Below are 19,877 nucleotides of genomic sequence, written 5' to 3'. Positions count from 1 at the left end.
ATAAAACATTGGTTACATTGTGAGGAATCACATGAAGTGCATGATAGGAAAGCCAAGAACAATAATCCGTGTTAATATATATCTCTTTTCAAACTTTATCCCATATTTTAACATCATAAGAAAAAAGAACATTGTTTTCCAAAGTAATAGTACTTAATCATTAGATAGTGATATGTCGCATGTAAAAAATTAATCTACATATATATAAGATTACATATATAATCTTGTCATAACTTCCCAATATGTTAATGTGAGCAGCTCATCCTACTGCAGTTAATACAAAATTCACCCTCCATTTTACCATTTTGCAAGAGGCTTTAAAATTTTAAAAATAAAATACCTATTTAGAAGACACATAAAGAAATGTGTGGTCTATTGAAAGAGAGATAGGATAAGTGATCAGCTTTAAAATAATTAGGAAGGGTAACCCAAACTCAGAGGAAAGGCTTGGGGAGTCAGGAACAACTAGAAGCCAAAATGAAGGTGAACATTCTGAGCCAGAACCCGGACAACTATGTCCGTGAAACTGAGCTGGACTAACAAAGAGTTCAAAGAAACTATGATCCTATCTTACATCCTTTTCACAAGAATATGTAAGAGCTTTAAATGCTACCAAACTGGAACAGGTATTTGCAAAATCATTCCTTGCTTCTCTGGATGGTCACTGAGATGGAGTCAATTGCTTGGCAAAACATCCAAAGATCCTGGTTACTGTCGTTTCTGGGGCATGTGATGGAGAAGTTAGAATTTGGAACTTGACTAAATGAAAATATATCCATACATACAAGCACATGAAGATTTTGTACGAGGAATATGTACTCGCTTTTGTGGGACTTCTTTTTTTACTGTTGGAGATGATAAAACTGTGAAGCAGTGGAAAATGGATGGACCAGGCTATGGAGAAGAGGAGGAACCATTGCATACAATATTAAGAAAAACAGTGTATATGGGAATTGATCATTACTGGAAAGAAGCTGTTTTTGCCACATGTGGACAGCAAGTAGACATTTAGGATGAACAAAGAACAAGTCCTATATGTTCAATGACTGGGGATTCGACAGTATATAAGTAGTGTTAAATTTAACCCAATTGCAACATTTCTCTTGGGAAGTTGTGCTTCTGACAGGAATAGAGTACTATATGATGTGAGGAAAGCGACTCCCCTGAAAAAGGTCATCTTAGGTATGAGAACAAATACAGTTTGTTGGAACCCTAAGGAAGCTTTCATTTTTACTGCAGCAAATGAAGATAACAACTTGTATACTTTTGATATTCACAGGACACTCCTGTAATGGTACAGATGGATCATGTATCTGCAGTGCTTGATGTGGATTACTCTCCCACTGGGAAAGAGTTTGTGTCTGCTAGTTTTGATAAATCTATTTGTATCTTTCCTGTAGACAAAAGTAGAAACAGGGAACATGCAGGGAACATGAAACATGTTATCTGTGTAAAATGAACTAACAGCAAATATATTATGTGTGGATCTGATGAAATGAACATTCGTCTATGGAAAGCTAATGCTTCTGAAAAATTGGGTGTGCTTACATCACGAGAAAAAGCAGCCAAAGATTATAACCAGAAGTTGAAGGAGAAATTTCAACATCATCCTCATATAAAATGCATTGCTCATCACCGGCATCTACCAAAATCTACAGCCAAATCCAGGAACAGCACATCATGAAGGAAGCTCACCGACCAAAGGAGGTAAATCGTCTCAAACATGGCAAGCCTGGATCTGTGTCAATTGTGTCAGAGAAGAAGAAACACATAGTGGCACTTGTGAAATAATACTTGGTATTCCTATCAATCCTGATGTATAATTATTTGTTACATTTTGATGTGTGGACTCCAAATAAAGTACTAGCTCTAGAATAATAAAAATAAATAAATAAAAATAAAATAATTGGAAAACAACAAAATAGAAAAAGAATACAGTAGACAATTTACCTTTGGGTAGTAAAATGGCACTCAAGGTCAGTGTTTGCAACAACAATTATTATTAAATAGGAAATATTTTAAATTTCTGCTTAATGACTTATGATCAGAACAATATCTGATAGTACATATTTTCACTTTTATTGATTAGTGTATGTATGTAAAAACATGGTAGTACAGGGGAAAAAAGAAAATCTATAATTTTCATAAGGTTTCAGAGTCATATTTAATTTATTAAAATATAAAATGGAAAAGAAATAACTAGGGATAGATTTGCAGTAACAATGAACTGAAGAGGATCACTTCAGAAACTGTCAGCGAGTGAAAGATTTTTTGTTTCAGCATTAAACAAATACTCTGTTCAAGGAACAGTTCTAGGTGATGGGGAAATCGTGAACAAGACAGATAGACCCCTGCTTGGAGTTCATATTCTTAAGGAGGGATGACAGATAATACACAGGCAAACAAGGAAAATATCATATAATCAATCAGGACAGAGAAGTGTTTTACTAATCCAGTAGAGAAGTGAGGGAATATAGATATTGGACTGGATATCAGAAATACTTTTGAAATAAAATTGATAGGATTTTGTACATAGATATATACAAATTCAAATAAATAGGGTCACAGAATGTGGTATGTTCGTGCATATTTTATAGACACAAGTAAAGAGACATAATTGAGCCCTTAAATTCTGTTGCTTTCGAAGTTATTTATAACCTTCCCAAAGCTCTATAGACAGAGAAAACATGTGATACAACTTGTGAGGTGGTTCTTTGCATCTACCTAAGTATTTAGATGCTGCCTCACTTCATTGTCCAAACAAATGTCTTCATTATTCCAATAGAAAACTTATTCATTGCGATCTTAATAAAGAGGGGTAGTGAGTTCTGTTTAGTACATAAGTAAAAAGGAAAATATTAGGTAGAGCATTCTTAAGAGTCACTGCATGGTCAAATTCACAAAATTAGCCACATCATTAATTATTTGCTGATATCCCAACCATGCATCAATACTTTAATTTTCAAAAATCCTGATGTATAATCACTAGGGGGACTTATGATCATCTGAAGAGTGGCCCGTGTAGCAAATCATCTTTTCTCTTTCTCTTTTGCACCTTAATATCTACCTCTGCTTTCTTCCTATCTCTTTCACTCTTCCTCATATGTTTTTCTTCCTCTTTGTGTGTGTGAGTATGAGTATGTGTGTATCTCTCTCTTTACATCTCCTCTCTCCATTTTTATCTTTCTCTTCTTTCTCACCCCTTCTCTGTATTCCTTAATATCATTAAGTTCATGATTTTGATCATCCTATACTCATTTATTTCTTCACTTCCCATCCTGCCTCCTCCCAACTTCCATTTCTCATATACCCATCCTCTATGACATCCATGTATGTGTGTGGGTATAAATGCCCTTAGCTGTATTAATAAAGAAATGACATCTGGCTCAATCATTGTGCAATAATTAAATACCCCAATGTATATAGTTCCTAATGTTTGTGCATGCAACATGTACAAACAACAAGTACAAACAATAAAAGTGCATGTATACACTTACTCAGCCATAGATGTTCTGCTTGATACTAACTTTTGTGTGAATGTTTATTTTTCATAGTGGTTTCTACAGTATCACTTGCTAATATATAATAATGGGAAAGTGAGCTACATATCTGAAGTAGTCACTTTGGCATTCCTAGAATGTGAGGTCTCATTCTACTTCCATTCCCATAATCCACTCATGTGCTTATATGAAACAACTATGTGATTTTTCTTTCATCTGAGTGTAGTATACCTGTCTCCATGACTCTTCCTGATGTCTTGTGCCCTTCTTTTTTCTATAAAGAATTATGTTTTATGTTTGTTGAACCTGAGTTTGCCTGAGGAATTTCATCACGGATGTTTATATAGGGAGATAATTGCCTTAATTCCATCCCTAGGAACAAGCAAGGCATCAAAGGTCCTGACCTGGAAGAGGTCACTCACTGAGAGGTTCTGGACAGGGAACAATTCCAGGCCACCCTCTGGTGGGCAGAAATGGAGCTAAGGAAAGGAGATTGTAGGAAACAAAGATAAATTTCAGAAGCAAATAAAATCTAAATTACCATCACTTCAGTAGGTAGAGGAGAAACTTCAGGAGTTTGTCAGATTACCATAGCAAGCCTGGTGTATCTATCTAGTAAAGCAATGACTCTGGGAAGCAAGCCTAGAGAGGTGCTGGAGGTGGAATGCAAAATCTGAATGCTCATTCACTGGTGCTCAGGATCCTCTGATCACCTTACCCATAAGTGGGAAGGGATTGGAAAGGACAATGAGCTTGTTTAGATGGAAGTACCATTTGCAAGGGAATAGACGCATGATAAAAGTTTGCTTTATGACACCAATAGTGATGACAAAGAATGTCTCACATCACATCACTGTGAGTTACAGAGGGGTCAAAAAAGATCCTACTAACAAAACATGAAAGGCAACTATCAAAGTTCAAGTGAAATTTTACTTCAGCTGAAATAGAACAAGTAAATAAAAGTTGTCACCGGTCACCAGCTCAAATTCTGAGCAATTTCAACAGTCAAATGTCTAGCATCAGCGAAGATAATGAAAACACTCTTACTTATATAGCACAGACATGTAGTACCAAATATTCGAAATCTTTATTTTGGAATTAAGAGAAACATAAATTCCATCTGAGTGTACCTCTTAGCAATTACTAACAATAAAATTCTGTATTCTTACCTAAACTTCTAGACTTCAGGAAATAGTAGATAATTTGTTTGGAAATAACTGACTGCTAACTGAAATACAAAGTGTATGTAAAAATGCAATTAAAAAAATCATTTCCATGATACACATGTAGATGTAGATGAAAAATCTGGCCTGGTTTAACTGTTATTTAGGTTTTGTCAGCAATTCCTATGATCAGCTGTTAATCATAGAATTTTACTTAATTTTCTTTTAAAAACACACAGTATTTTTCATGGCATATTCTTTGTCATTCATGCCAAAGGAAAAAAAAACGAACAATTATGAACAGCAATAGGGAATGATTATAGTTTGTCCAACCACCACAGGACCTGGATATCTGCCAGTAACACAAAGAACTTTTCTACCTATGGCTTTCACCATGGGATCCCCAGTGCACTTTATGAGCCAAAGAAATATTGTGACACCCCATCCAATCATTCACGCCTGAGCCCTACTGGTGTACACATTTATGAGGGTGAAAATTGCACACTGGTGGACAATGCCTGATATGCGGAAAACACATTTGGACCAGTAGGCATTTAGACACCTGAGTCCTGAAAGCAAAAATTACCTAGTAAATGTTGTTGGGAAAGCTACTGCCTACATTTTAAGTAGAACTGATTCACATAAATACGAAACAGTCTCATTTCAAGTTATTGGTGTGCAATTTAAGAAGTTTAAGTCCTAAATGGTTTAGGACAAAAATCCTCATTTTTGATTTTAGCAGCATGGACCATGTCTTTTGCTGACTGTAAATCCCTGTGGTGTAGAGATTGGCATCCAGGGTATAGTTAGCACAGGGCAGTTGATGAAACTAGATCTTCCTGTAGCTAAGACCTGATAAAAGTTTCAGGCTTTTGATTTTTGGATTTAACAGGAGAGGTTTCCTAATAAAGAATTGTAGCTCTGGGTAATTGTGAAAGTCTGGGATTGATGGTCATCAGGAAACAGTGTAAACTTTGTTGACATTTGGTTAATTTGATTTGAAGTTGGTGAATCAGTATGCAAATGTTCTCAATAGGCCAAAGTATAGAGCAAGAAATAGCTGTTATAAAGTTGTTTTTCCACTAACTTATTTCTCACCTATAAATGAAATATTATAGTTAAAATATGTATTAATGCAAAAGAAGAGTCTATAGTCAAGTTTATTTTAATAAGAATACAAATATGAGAAAATTGATAGAAGAATGCTTACCTCTCTGCTTCTCAAACCTCTGATCCAACACTACTGCCTTCATTCATAAGAGATGATTGTTTTTTTAATTCACAGAGGTAATAGAATACACGGGACTAGAACTTTAACAACTTGCTGCTGTCCACAGACACTATAATCTTTTTAAAAACTTTCAAAATTGTGGTAAAATACATGCAACATAAAATTTACTGTCTTAGCCATTGTGCAGTTCAGTTATATTGGTACACTTGCATTATTGTGCAATTATCACCACCATCCATCTCCAAATTTCTTCTCATCTTGAAAAACTAAAACTCTACCCATTAGATGGTAATGCCCCACTACCACCTTTCTCAGTCTCTGGCAATTGTAATTCTATTTTCTGACTCTCTGAATTTGTCTACTACAGGTATCTCATATAAGTGGAATCATAGAATACCAGCTCATTTCATTTAGCACAAGATTTTCAAAATTCATTCAGGATAGCATGTGTCAGATTTTTCTTCCTTTCTAAGGCTGAGTTGTAGGTATATAGCCTTTTGTTTATTCATCACCTACTGTGGAACATGTTTTGCTTACACCTTTTGGCTATTGTGATTAATGCTTCTATAAACATGGGTGTACAGAATATCTGTTCAAGACTCTGTTTTCAATTCTTTGGGATATATGCCCAGAAGTGGAATTGCAAGATCATAAGGTACTTCTCTTTTTAATATTTTTGAGGGAACTGCCATATTATTTTCCATTGCAGATGTATAATTTTATATAACCATCAACAGTGTATAAGGGGGGCGCCTGGGTGGCTCAGTTGGTTAAGCAACTGCCTTCAGCTCAGGTCATGATCCTGGAGTCCCGGGATCGAGTCCTGCATCGGGCTCCCTGCTCGGCAGGGAGTCTGCTTCTCCCCCTGACCATCCCCCCTCTCATGTGCTTGCTCTCTCTCATTCTCTCTCTCTCAAATAAATAAATAAAATCTTTAAAAAAAAAAAAACAAAAAACAGTGTATAAGGATTCCAATTTCTACACATCCTCCCAAACATTTTTGATTTTCCATTTCATAGTAACCATTATTATAGGTGTGAGGTGGAATCTCATTGTGATTTTGATTTGCATTTCCCTAATGATGTTAAACATCTTGTTTCACATACTTACTGGTTTGTATAATCCCACAATCCTAAATATATGCCCAACTATCCTTTCAATTGTTAATGTTGTTTTATTTCAGTTTTAATATTGTAATAACAATAACAATAAAAATATTTTGGAAGTTTACTATGTAACAGACATGGTTTGAATGCATTATTAAGTATTGGCCCACTTGGTCTTTCAAAAAACCCTTTGAAGTAAATATCATTTTACTCACTTTTCAAATAAAGAAACTGGAACACAGGCAGATTAAATTATTTAAACCAGGTCACACAGCTCATAAATCTTATAAGTATGGATTACAGGTTCTAAGCCATTGAGGTGTCCGTCTTACTGGCTTTGGTTCATTCCTTTACTTGAGTTTAGAATCCCATCTTTTCACACATATGTAGGCTATTAATTCATAAATTATTTCTTTTCTCTTTTTATTTAATATTTTACTGGTACCTTGTATCACCTACTACTGGTACCATACATTTAAGTATAGGCAATTTTATCTCATTTTACCTTATTTTAACTTAACTCACCTTACCTCACTTAATCCTATCAAAACTAAAAACCTTCTCTGATCCTATACTTAATTGCAACCCATTTAAACTTCTCTTCATAAACATATTCCTTTGTTTACTGTTATTTTCTTCACCTCCCAATTTCCCATCAACTCACTGCATTCTGGTTTCTACATCTACCAGTCCTCTGACACTGATTTCAGTGAAATCTCCTCTTTGCTTAATATAGTGGGCAGTTTTCATCTTTCGTGAACTTTTAGCAGCATTTGACCCTCTAATTGCTCCTTCCTGAAATTCTTGGCTCAGATGAGGATGCACTCCTCGGTTTCCTCCCACTTCTCTGACAGACTTCTCAGTCTCCATTTCATCTTTTTTTTTTTTTCCATGCTTATCCCTTAAATGTTGAAGTTCTTTTTCTTTTTTTTTTCATTATGTTCAGTTAGCCACTGTATAGTACATCATTAGTTTTTGATGTAGCGTTCAGTGATTCATTAGTTGCGTATAACACTCAGTGCTCATCACAACACATGCCCTCCTTAATACCCATCACCTTCTTATCCCATCCCCCAACTCCCTCCCCTCTGAAACCCTCAGTTTGTTTCCCCGGGGGTCCATAGACTCTCATGGTTCGTCTCCCTCTCTGATTTCTCCCCCTTCAGAAAATGCTGAAGTTCTTCAGTGTTTGCCCTTTCTAGTCAGTCTTGTGTCTTCCTATGCCATTTCTCTGCGACTCATATGAACCTCAGGCCATATATCTTACTGCTCACTGGTCTCCCTTTCGCTTGTCCTTCAATATTTATAATATTTTCTCCAAAATCCATTTATCCTTTCTCTGTTTCCTATCTAATTAATTTTAAAAATTATCTACACAATTGCTGAAGCTTGAACTCAATCCTATCTTTTTCTCAACCCCTAACTTTAATCAGTCATCAGTTTCTACTAATTTACTCTACTAGGTAATTCTCCTATCTGTCCATCTTCTGCAGAAAGGAGGAAAAAATGTGTAATGCTTTTGTTTTGTTCACATTGGCCCATTTACTGGATCTTGAATATGCCAAACTAGTTTCATTATTTATGTGTTAGCAGCAACTGTTTCTATTCAAAATATATTTCTTTCCTATGTCATAGAATAGCCTCTTTTCAAAATTTCCTTTTGAAGATATTTGATTTTTATCTTTTATTTTTATTTTAGATACAATGTATAAAAACTTCTAAAATATTTAATATATTCATATTTCTTTTGTCATTATTTAACTGAAACACAATCTACTGAAATATAAAAATCTTTTATTCTAAAAGTGGTCTCAATAGAAAACCAATGTATTAGATAATAAGGATTTATTACCCACCGTCTTTTTATTATCAGATAAAAAACTTACCATCTCTTTTAAGATTTATCTTCATATATCACTGGTGCAACTGGCTTCTCTGTCACAAAGTTACACATTTCTTCCAAGCAATTTTTTTGTGTAGAATTTTTTAAATAGGTAAGATTCAATTTTTATTATTATGAGTTTTATTTGCTAAGTATTAATTTCCTCTTAATGTTCTGTCATAAAAATTATAAAACATATAATTTAACATAGTGGAATTTTTTTTTTCCTTAGGGATACAGAAAACACATTGTTAGCTATTTTTCTGCCTTTAATACCTAAATAAAAAATCTAAAGTCCTACCCAAAATGGGCTCTGCTGTTAAAGTTTACTTTTAATGCAATAAAGAGATAGTATTAAGAAGTAATATATTTTAACAATTATAGACTAATTTTGGCACAAAATAAATGGAAGATGGAAGAAAATATATTAAAATTTAAAACCACACATAAGTACCATCAAAAATATGATAACTGCAATCTGGAAAATGGTTTTTAGAGATACTAAGGGCTATAAATTTTACTTAATCTTGAACATTTACATAAATTATACACATTTTGAGTATTTGCTTTTGTTTCTGTTTTTTTTATTCTTTATGTAAATTCAATTTAGTTAACATATACTGTATTATTAATTTCAGGGGTAGAATCTATTGATTAATCAGTTACATATTACACCCAGTGCTCATTACATCAAGTGTCCTCCTTAATGCCTTCACACAACTATCCCTTCCCCCCACTGACCTCCCCTCCAGCAACCCTCAGTTTGTTTCCTATAGTTAAGACTTTCTTATGGTTTGCCTCCCTCTCTATTTTCATCTTATTTTATTTTCCTTCCCTTCCCCTATGTTCATCTCTTTTGTTTCTTAAATTCTGCATGAGTGAAAAGGTATGGTATTTGTCTTTCTCTGACTAACTTATTTTGCTTAGCATAACACCCTCTAGTTCTAACCATGTCATTGCAAATGGCAAGACTTCATTCTTTTTGAGGCTAATTAATATTCCATTATATATGGAATATATATGACCTCTTCTTTATCCATTCATCTGTTAATGAACATCTGGGCTCTTTTGATAGTTTGGCTATTGTGGACATTGTTGCCATAAACATTAGGGTACATGTGCCACTTTGAATCACTGTATCCTTTGGATACATACCTACTACTGCAGTTGCTGGATCATAGGGTAGCTCTATTTTTAACTTCTTGAGTTTAACCTCCATACTGTTTTCCAGAGTGCCTGCACCAGTTTGCATTCCCACCAACAGTTTGGAAGGGTTGCCTTTTCTCCACATCCTCACCAACATCTGTTGTTTCCTGAGTTGTTAATTTCGCCATTCTACTGGTGTGAGGTGGTATCTCATTGTGGTTTTGATTTGTATTTCCCTGATGCCGAGTGATGTTGAGCATTTTTTTTCCTGGTAGCCATTTTGCCGGGAATTGCCAGCAATCCCTGTACCAACGGATTTAAAGATTACTCCAAACTTTCCTGTGAAAGAGAGAAGGCAAGGGGGTCAACGCTCACAGACAAAGACCCTTTGCTCTTCTTTGCTCTGCTTTTGTTGGTCCTTCAGGATAATCACAAATCCTTATCACTGTTTCTCAAGCATGCGGGGATGTGTGGCAAGGGGTCTTGCTGGAACTGGGAGGATCTGTTTACAGGAAAGATACGATATGCTAATCTGTGAGTTCTACCAGTTCTGCTAAACATAGCCTAAGGGCCAATGCATACATCTCTTAGATCACAGTGTGGCTGTTTGGGCAAAGAAAGCTTTGGGGAAGGCAACTCCCTACGGCATTCCAGTGGTCACGCAGGCCTCAGCATTCCAAAGGCCTAAGTCCTTCTCTGAAACCTTACATTGCCCCCAGCAGCCTCTGTGTTACATTTTAGCAAGCCAGGTATTATGGCTGATTTCATGCTCTACATTAACCCCAACATCATTTGAGTATCTTCTTTGGAGAAATGTCTGTTCATGTTTTCTGCCCATTCTTGACTGGATTTTTTTTTTTTGGTTTTTTGGTGGTTGAGTTTGATAAGTTCTTTACAGATTTTGGATACTAGCCATTTATCTGATAAGACATTGCAAATATCTTCTCCCATTCCATAGGTTGCCTTTAGTTTTGTTGACTGTTTCCTTTTCTGTGCAAAAGCTTTTTATCTTGACGAAGTCCCAATAGTTCATTTTAAGCTTTTGTTTCTCTTGCCTTTGGAGACATGTATAGTAAGAAGTTGCTGCAGCCAAAGTCAAAGAGGTTGCTACCTGTGTTCTCACCTAGGATTTTGGTGGGTTCCTGTCTCACAGTAGGTTTTCCATCCATTTTGAGTTTATCTTTCTGTATGGTGTAAGGAAATGGTCCAGTTTTATTCTTCTGTATGTGGCTGTCCAATTTTCCCAAAACCATTCGTGGAAGAGACTTTTTACATTGGATATTCTTTCCTGCTTTGTCAAAGATTAGTAGAGGGTCCATTTCTGGGTTCTTTATTCTGTTCCACAGATCTATGTGTCTGTTTTTGTGCCAGTACCATACTGTCTTGATGATTACAGCTTTGAAATACAGCTTGAAGTCTGGAATTGTGATGCCTCCAGCTGTGGTTTTCTTGTTCAACATTCCTTTGGTTATTTGGGGTCTTTTCTGGTTCCATACAAATTTTAGGATTATTTGTTCCAGCTCTGTGAAAATGTTGATGGCATTCTGATAGGGATTGCATTGAATGTGTAAGTTGCTTTAGGTAGCATAGACATTTTAACAATATTTGTTCTTCCAATCCATAAGCATGGGATGTTTTCCCATTTCTTTGTGTTTTCTTCAATTTATTTCACGAATGTTCTGTAGTTTTCAGAGTACAGATTTTTTACCTCTTTGGTTAGCTTTATTCCTTGGTATCTCATGGTTTTTGGTGCAATTGTAAATGGGATCAATTCCTTGATTTCTCTTTCTTCTGCTTCATTGTTAGTTTATAGAAATGCAACTGACTTCTGTGCATATGATTTTATACTTTGCTGAAGTCCTGTATCAGTTCTAGCAATTTTGGGATGAAGTTTTTGGGGTTTTCTACATTGAGCTTCATGTCATCTGCAAAGAGTGAAAGTTTTACCTCTTCTTTGCCGATTTGGATGCCTTTTATTTCTTTGTGTTGTCTGCTGAGGCTAGGATTTCCAATACTGTGTTGAACAACAGTGGTAAGAGTGGACAAACCTGTCATGTTCCTGACCTTACAGAAAGAGTGTTCAGTTGTTCCCACTGAGGATGATATTCGCTGTGGGTTTTTCATATATGGCTTTTATGGCATTGAGGTATGTTCCCTCAATTCCTAAACAGCAGAGAGTTTTTATCAAGAAAGAATGCTGTATTTTGTCAAATGCTTTTTCTGCATCTATTTAGAGGATCATATGGCTCTTGTCCTTTCTTTTATTAATGTGGTGTATCACTGGATTGATTTGTGGATATTGAACTACCTTTGCAGCCCAGAAATAAATCCCACTTGCTCATGGTGAATAATCCTTTTAATGTCCTGTTGGATCGTATTAGCTAGTATCTTGTTGAGAATTACATCCATGTTCATCAGGGATATTGGTCTGTAGTTCTCCTTTTAGTGGGGTCATTGTCTGGTTTTGTGATCAAGGTAATGCTGGCCTCATAGAATGAGTTTGGAAGTTATCCTTCCAAATCCTCTTTTTTGAAATGGTTTCGGAAGAATAGGTACTAATTCTTCTTTAAATCTTTGATGGGATTCCCCTGGGAAGCCATCCAGGCTTGGACTCTTGTTTGTTGGGAGATTTTTGATTACTGCTTCAATTAGCTTGCTGGTTATGGATCTTTTCAAATTTTCTATTTCTTCTTGTTTCAGTTTTGGTAGTTTATATGTTTCTAGGAATGCATCCATTTCTTCCAATTTGTTAATATATAATTGCTCATAATATTTTCTTATAATTCTTTGTATTTCTTCAGTGTTGTTTGTGATCTCTCCTCTTTCATTCATAATTTTATTTATTTAAGTCATTTCTCTTTTCTTTTTGAAGTCTGGTTAGGGGTTTAGCAATCTTATTAATTCTTTTAAAGAACAAGCTCCTAGTTTCATTGATCTGTTCTGTTGTTGTTTTTTGTTGTTGTTGTTGTTCTTTTTTTTATATATCATTGATTTCTGCTCTAATCTTTATTATTTCTTTTCTTCTGCCAGATTTAGGCTTTATTTGCTGTTCTTTTTCCAGCTCCTTTAGGTGTAAGGTTAGGTTGCCTATTTGATATTGTTTCTTGAGGAAGGCCTGTATTGCTATATATTTCCCTCTTAGGACTGTCTTTGTTACATCCCAAAGAGTCTGAACTGTCATATCTTTATTTGCTTCAATCCACTTTTTAAATTCTTTAATTTCCTGGTTGACCCATTCATTGTTTAGTAGGTTGTTCTTTAACTGCCCTGCATTTGTGGTCCTTCCAAATTTTTTCTTGTGGTTGACTTCAAGTTTTAAAGCATTGAGTTTTAAAGTATGTGTTCTATTCGGAGAATGTTCCATGTCCACTCGAAAAGAATGTGTATTCTGTTGCTTTAGGATGAAATGCTCTGACTGTATCTGTTAAGTCCATCTGGTCCAGTGTGTCATTCAAAACCCTTGTTTTTGAGGAAGATCTTTGTTGATCTTCTGCTTAGATGATCTGTCTATTGCTGTGAGTGGGTGTTAAAATCCCCTACCATTATTATTATCCATGAGTTTCTTTAATTTTGTTATTAACTGGTTTATATATTTGGCTGCTCCCAAATTAGGGGCATAAATATTTACAATTGTTAAATCTTTTTATTGTATAGACCCTTTTATTATGATGTAGTGTTCTTCATCTCTTATTACAGTCTTTGGTTTAAAAATCTAGTTTGTCTGATATAAGGATGGCTAATCCAGTTTTCTTTTGATATCCATTGGCATGATAAATGGCTCTCCATTTTATCCTCAATCTGGAGGTGTGTTTGGGTCTAAAATGAGTCTCTTGTAAGCTGCTTATCCATGGGTCTTGATTTTTTTATACATTCTGATACCCTTGTGTTTTGATTGGAGCAGTTAGTCCATTTACATTCAGAGTAATTACTGAAAGATATGAATTTAGTACGATTGTATTACCTGTACTGTTCCTGTAGATTGTGTCTGTTCCTTTCTGGCCTTTGTTACTTTTGGGCTCCCTCTCTGCTCAAAGGATCCCTTTTAATGTTTCTTACAGGGCTGTTTTGGTGTTCACAAATTCCCTTAGTTTTTGTTTGTCCTGAAAATTCTTTATCTCTCCTTCTATTCTGAATGATAACCTTGCTAGATAAAGTATTCTTCACTACATATTTTTCCTGTTTGCATGCTGAATATATCATGCCAGTCCTCTCTGACCTGGAGTGTATTTTTTTTAATTTTTATTTATTTTTTAATTTTTTTATGAGCAGTATTAGGTTTCTAGTAGAATGGGGTGGAAAGTACAGAGATTTCTCAAATACTCCCCATTGTGCATAAACTTTTCATTATCAACATCCTCTATCAGAATTATACATTTGTTACAATTGATGAACGTACAATGACTATTATCACCCAAATTCCATATTTTACATTAGGATTCACTCGTGGTATAATATGGTATAATACATTCTATCATTTGGACAAATGCATAATGACATATAGCCATTGTTGTTGTATCATGCAGAGCAGTGTGTCTTGCACACTTCAAATGTGTATCATGCACACTTTGCCTATTCATTCCTCTCTCCCCTTTAACTCCTGGAAGCCACTGATCTTTTTTATTGTGTTTATGGTTTTACCTTTTCCAGAAAGTCATATATTTGGCATCATACAGTATGTAGGCTTTTTGACTGGCTTCTTTTACTCGGCAATATGCATTTAAGTTTCCTTCGTGTCTTTTCATGGCTTGATAGGTCATCTTATTTTAGTGCCAAATAATATTCCATTGTCTGGACATACCATAGTTTATTTATCCATTCACCTACTAAAGGGCATCTCGGTGGTTTCCAAGTTTTGGCAATTATTAAAAAAAAAAAAAAAAAAAAAAAACCTTCTCTAAACATCCATGTGCAGATTTTTGTGAGGACATAAGTTTTCAACTCTTTTGGGTAAATACCAAGAAAAATGAAAAATGGTTGCTGGATTGTAAGGTAAGTTTAATTTTGTAAGAAACCACCAAACTATCTTCCAAACTGGCTCTATCATTTTACATTCTTATGACCAATGAATGAAAATCCCTATTGCTCCACATCCTCACCAGCGATTAGTTTTGTCAGTGTTCCAGATTTTGGCCATTCTAATAGGTGTGTAGTGGTATTTCATTGTTGTTTTAATTGCATTTTCCTAATGACATGTGATATAGAACATCTTTTCATAGGCTTATATGCCATTTTTATATTTCCTTTGGTAAGGTTTCTGTTAAGGTCTTTGAGCCATTTTTAAATCAGACTATTTGTTATTGTTGAGTTTTAAGAGTTCTTAGTATATTTTGGATAATAGTTCTTTATCAGCTATGACAATTATTTCTTCAAATACTTTAAATACTTCAAATTCAAAGGAGAATACAAGTGAACTGAAAATAAAATACTAACTACTCAGTGATTTATTTTCAGGGGTATCATAAGGACTTTGTTGTCTTTAAAAATATTGAAAAATTAAATTAAGCTGCATTTTAGGTGGGAAATATACTCCTTATATATTAAGTATGTCTAATCATTTGACCCTTTGGTTAGATTTAGTGTTTATATTAATTCCAGGAAAATATTTTTTCATGTTAATTCACAGGAAAAAATTGTGTTACTTCTGTTTACCATTTGAGAAAAAATTAAGAAGTACTATATAGTAGTATAAGCCTGAATTTTAACAGTTCTTTGTGGTAGCTAGTAGCACACAGAACTTCTCCATGTGTAGCTGCTACAATTTGCTTTCCTGAAATTCTGAGATAATTTAGGGCTCTTAGAAATCTGCCCTCTTTGATTGCTGTGTGATATTTTGAATGATATTCTCATTAATTTAGACATAAGCTTAGTGAGTTGAAAATCAGTGAGAACCAAGTAGGAGGATTTGATTCTCTGTGGCTCCAAACAAAATCCTGTGGAGTTCAGATAAAGCACAGAAGAAATGATCCAACAGGATACACTTGGAATGACAAATTTAATTCCTCAGCATTGGGAAAAAAATTTTTTTCTACCTAGCAATGGAATGTTTTCTGTTATTGACCAATGGGGAAAGGGTACATTAATGTATGCATTATTCAGAAGGCAGGCACTAAATGTGTGGGAACAGTCAACTTGCCAAGTATTTGCTTTTGTAAATTAGATGAGACTTTTATTATTGAGAGCCTTAAAAGACAACTGAATTTTTATATGCAGCAAACCTAAGTATATTCTGTTTGAATTGATGGAAGTTTTCTCCAAAAAATAATGCTATGTATTATTTGTTCAAAATATCTATTCTCATGACTTTATTGATCTTTGAAATGGTTTCAATTGATAGAATATGGACAAATCAGTTCACTGGATTTTCTGAATAAAGTTTGTCTTTTACAGAATGGAATTATCTTTTCCTCAGTGATGATGAAACTTATTTAAGCAATAAATGGACAATGAAGATTCCTGATCAGGTGGTTGCTGCTCATTGAAGTGTCACACTGGTTGATGTTTTAGATCCTGGTTACTTCATTCTGAACTTAAACCAGGCATGTTTGTCCACATAATTGGCTTAGAAAGTATATTTGTTGAGTTAACTACTGTAGAATGAAATATTTCCAAACTGCTTAGATGCTGTGTGTGTGTGTTTAACATGAGAAAAATCACAGTATGGCCAACTACAGAGAATTGAGAGGAAGGATTCTTAGACTTCTAGTCAAAAATAAAATTCAATCTTCAGTATCAGTGGGTACTTGCCACTCATACATAGCTATGTCTCCTGTCTGAGTATATTTTCTCAGACTTTTATATTTATTTGCTTGTCATGACTGTTTTGATATTCAGCTGACAAACTATACCAAATGACTGACATGAGCAAATGCCAAGGGGATGTCAAGAGAGAAATAAGATGACAATGAGTTTATTACCATTTTAAATGGACTGTCTTACCCTGCTGAATTGTTTTTTCTTTTTTTTTTTTTTCTCTTTTCTTTTCCTACTTGTCATGCTTGATTAGCTGAATCCTGCTTTAGGTGTGCAGTGTTTCAGGTTATACTCAGTCCTCTCTATTTAGGAAAATGCAGCTTCTGTGATTATGAAAACATTAAGATTCACTTCCCTTTCATTCTTTAGCTTCATAATTAAAGAAGGCCAATGGGATATGGGAAACAAAGTCTACCTCTAACCAAATTTTGGGAATTGTTTTTTATAAAATGCTTATTAATTTGGAAAATAGTGAGCACATATGACTGTTGATACTCTGGATTTTTTTTTAAATGGTAAACAGACAAATATTTAGTGTCATCAGACTCAAATGAGGATATATTAGAATAAAATGTTCAGATACATGAAATATAATTATAATCTAATATATTATTAAAATAATTTTAATAAAAATTGATCCAAATATGTCTACCCATTTGCTAATAAACATGGAAAACTAAAATTAATTTTTTTAAAAGTTCTTTAAAGCTTAAAATTTTTCTCCTTTTACTTTGAATCATTAGCCTTTACTTCTTTCATTTTGCTTTTGTTCATACCTGTAATTGGCCCCAAGTTTTTATAGTTTGTTCCCTTAAGCCTTTATAAAATTTCTAGAAGATGGGGCACCTGGGTGGCTTGGTTGAGCGACTGCCTTTGGCTCAGGTCGTGATTTTGGAGTCCTGGGATCAAGTCCTGCATCAGGCTCCCTGCTCAGTGGGGAGTCTGCTTTTCCCTCTGACCCTCCCACCTCTCATGCTCTCTCTCTCTCTCATTCTCTCTCAAATAAATAAATAAATAAATAAATAATCTTTAAAAAAATTTCTAGAAGATATGAAAGAGAAAAATGAATTTGATTGAATTAGGGATTTAGGCCTTAAAGTAAAACATGTAGAGGTATGTGTGTGCATGTGCAGGGGGACCTTAGGACTGCTATTCTGTTTTTGAGATCGCACTGTTGTATATTTTGAGCTTTTGGGCTGCATTCTAAGCTGTAGAGTTTGCCTGGAGGCAGACTTCCCTCACATAATTTTCTAGAATAAGAGACAATCTCCAATAAAGATACACAACAGTTTTCCTCAGGGTTTAGATATCAGGCTTGCAAATCAAAATACTGCCTAGAGCAAAAGCAAATATATTCCCTTTCTTTGCATTTAAAATTTATGAAATGACAGAAAAATTAAATAGCACTACAAATCAAATAATATATAAACATAGTTTATGTTCAAACTCTATCTGACTTTCTAAGTCTTTTAAAATTTAAGTGATTTTATAACAGCTGATTTTCTATAAAGTTATTCCAAAGTGGCATTTTCATGTAAAACTTGAAAAAAAATAAGGGTGGGGGATGGGGTAACTGGGTGATGGGTATTAAGGAGGGTATCTGTTAGGATGAGCACTGGGTGTTATATGCAACTAATGAATCATTGAACACTACAACAAAAACTTATGATGTACTATATGCTGGTTAACCGAACATAATAAAAAAAAATAATAAATTCTTTAAAATTTTAAAAATTAAAAAAATTCAATCTAAAGAGAAAACGCTTCATAGCTCTAAGCAGACCTAAGTTATTTAGACATGTGCTAGTTCTCAAATATTGATATACATGAGAATCACCTGGACACTTATTTAAAAGGCAGATTCTAATATAACTTAGTAGGTCTTAAGCCTTAGAATCTAAATTAAAAAAAAAAAAAAGAATCTAAATTTTCATGACCCCCACAGGCAATTCTAATGCAGGTTATTTTTAGACTACACTTTGGTCAAGAGTGTTATAGAGATATTGTCCTCCTATTGGTAGTACTAGCCACTCCTGGGAGCTTGTGAGAAATTTAGAAATCTCAGACTCCACCTAAGAATTTGTATTTTAACAAGATCCTCAACTGATTCATAAATGTGTTAGAGCACTGGATTAGAGCCTATTTATTGTGAAGTCAATTAACTTTTTAAGTTTTAAAGTAACTTTAAGGGTTTTTTTTAATAGATGAAGGGTAGCAAGAAGTACAGGCTTCCAGTTATGGAATGTATAAGTCATGAGGATGAAAGGCAGCGTAAGAGTATAGTCAATGATATGGTAATATTGTTGTAAGGTGACAGAAGGGGTGAGCGTAGCATAATGTATAGCATTGTTGAATCACAATGTTATAGAGTTGAAACTAATGTACCATTGTGTGTCAACTATAATTCTTTTTTTTTAAATTAACTTGGAAGTCTATATTAAGAGCAAAAATATATATTTAGATCCAACCAGCTGCCTCAGGAAGTGGAGAACTATGCATCAGTCACAAGGAATATGCTAGATGCTGTGAGTTCAGGTGTTTATGTCAGTGCTAATGCTGGAATTTCTTCCAATGTGCATTGTGCACGTCCTCCTAGTTACAGGTCTACTGAAATATTTGCTCATGAAGTGCCAAGGGAAAGAACTGGAGATGTGAATTCTGGCAAGAGAAATATTCACGCTTTGCTGGAAATATTTATTAGGCCCAACAATGTTTGTAACTTACAAATTCTCTTTGAAGGAATGGATCATGGTTCTCATGGCTCTCATATATGGAAAAGGACATATAATGTAGGAAATTCTGTTTTGTTTTTGTTTTTGTTTTTTTTTATAGCTAGAAGTTCCAATTCACTTTCTTTAGTTAATAAACTTTATTTTTTATGAGCAGTTTTAGGTTCACAGAAAAATTGAATGAAAACTACCTGAAGTTTCTATATAACACCTGCATCCTACCACTTTCCTGAGTAACATATAACCTCTCCCACTATCAACATCCTGAAACAGGGGCACATTTGTGACAATTGATAAAACTACACTGACACATCATCACCCAAAGTCCATAGTTAACATTAGGGTTCACTCTTACTATTGCACATTCAAT

The 19,877-nt window shown here is 34.5% G+C and overlaps 1 pseudogene; it reads left to right on the top strand.

Moving 5' to 3' along the window:
• Positions 1 to 477: 477 nt before the first annotated feature.
• LOC118022410 lies at positions 478 to 1,791 on the top strand (annotated as a pseudogene).
• Positions 1,792 to 19,877: the final 18,086 nt, after the last annotated feature.

Source organism: Mirounga leonina, unplaced genomic scaffold (genome assembly GCF_011800145.1).
Source record: "Mirounga leonina isolate KUSES-001 unplaced genomic scaffold, KU_Mleo_1.0 Mir_176, whole genome shotgun sequence".
Lineage (NCBI taxonomy): Eukaryota > Metazoa > Chordata > Mammalia > Carnivora > Phocidae > Mirounga > Mirounga leonina.
Note: the sequence above shows the minus strand (reverse complement) of the source record. Positions and strands in the feature narration are given on the sequence as shown.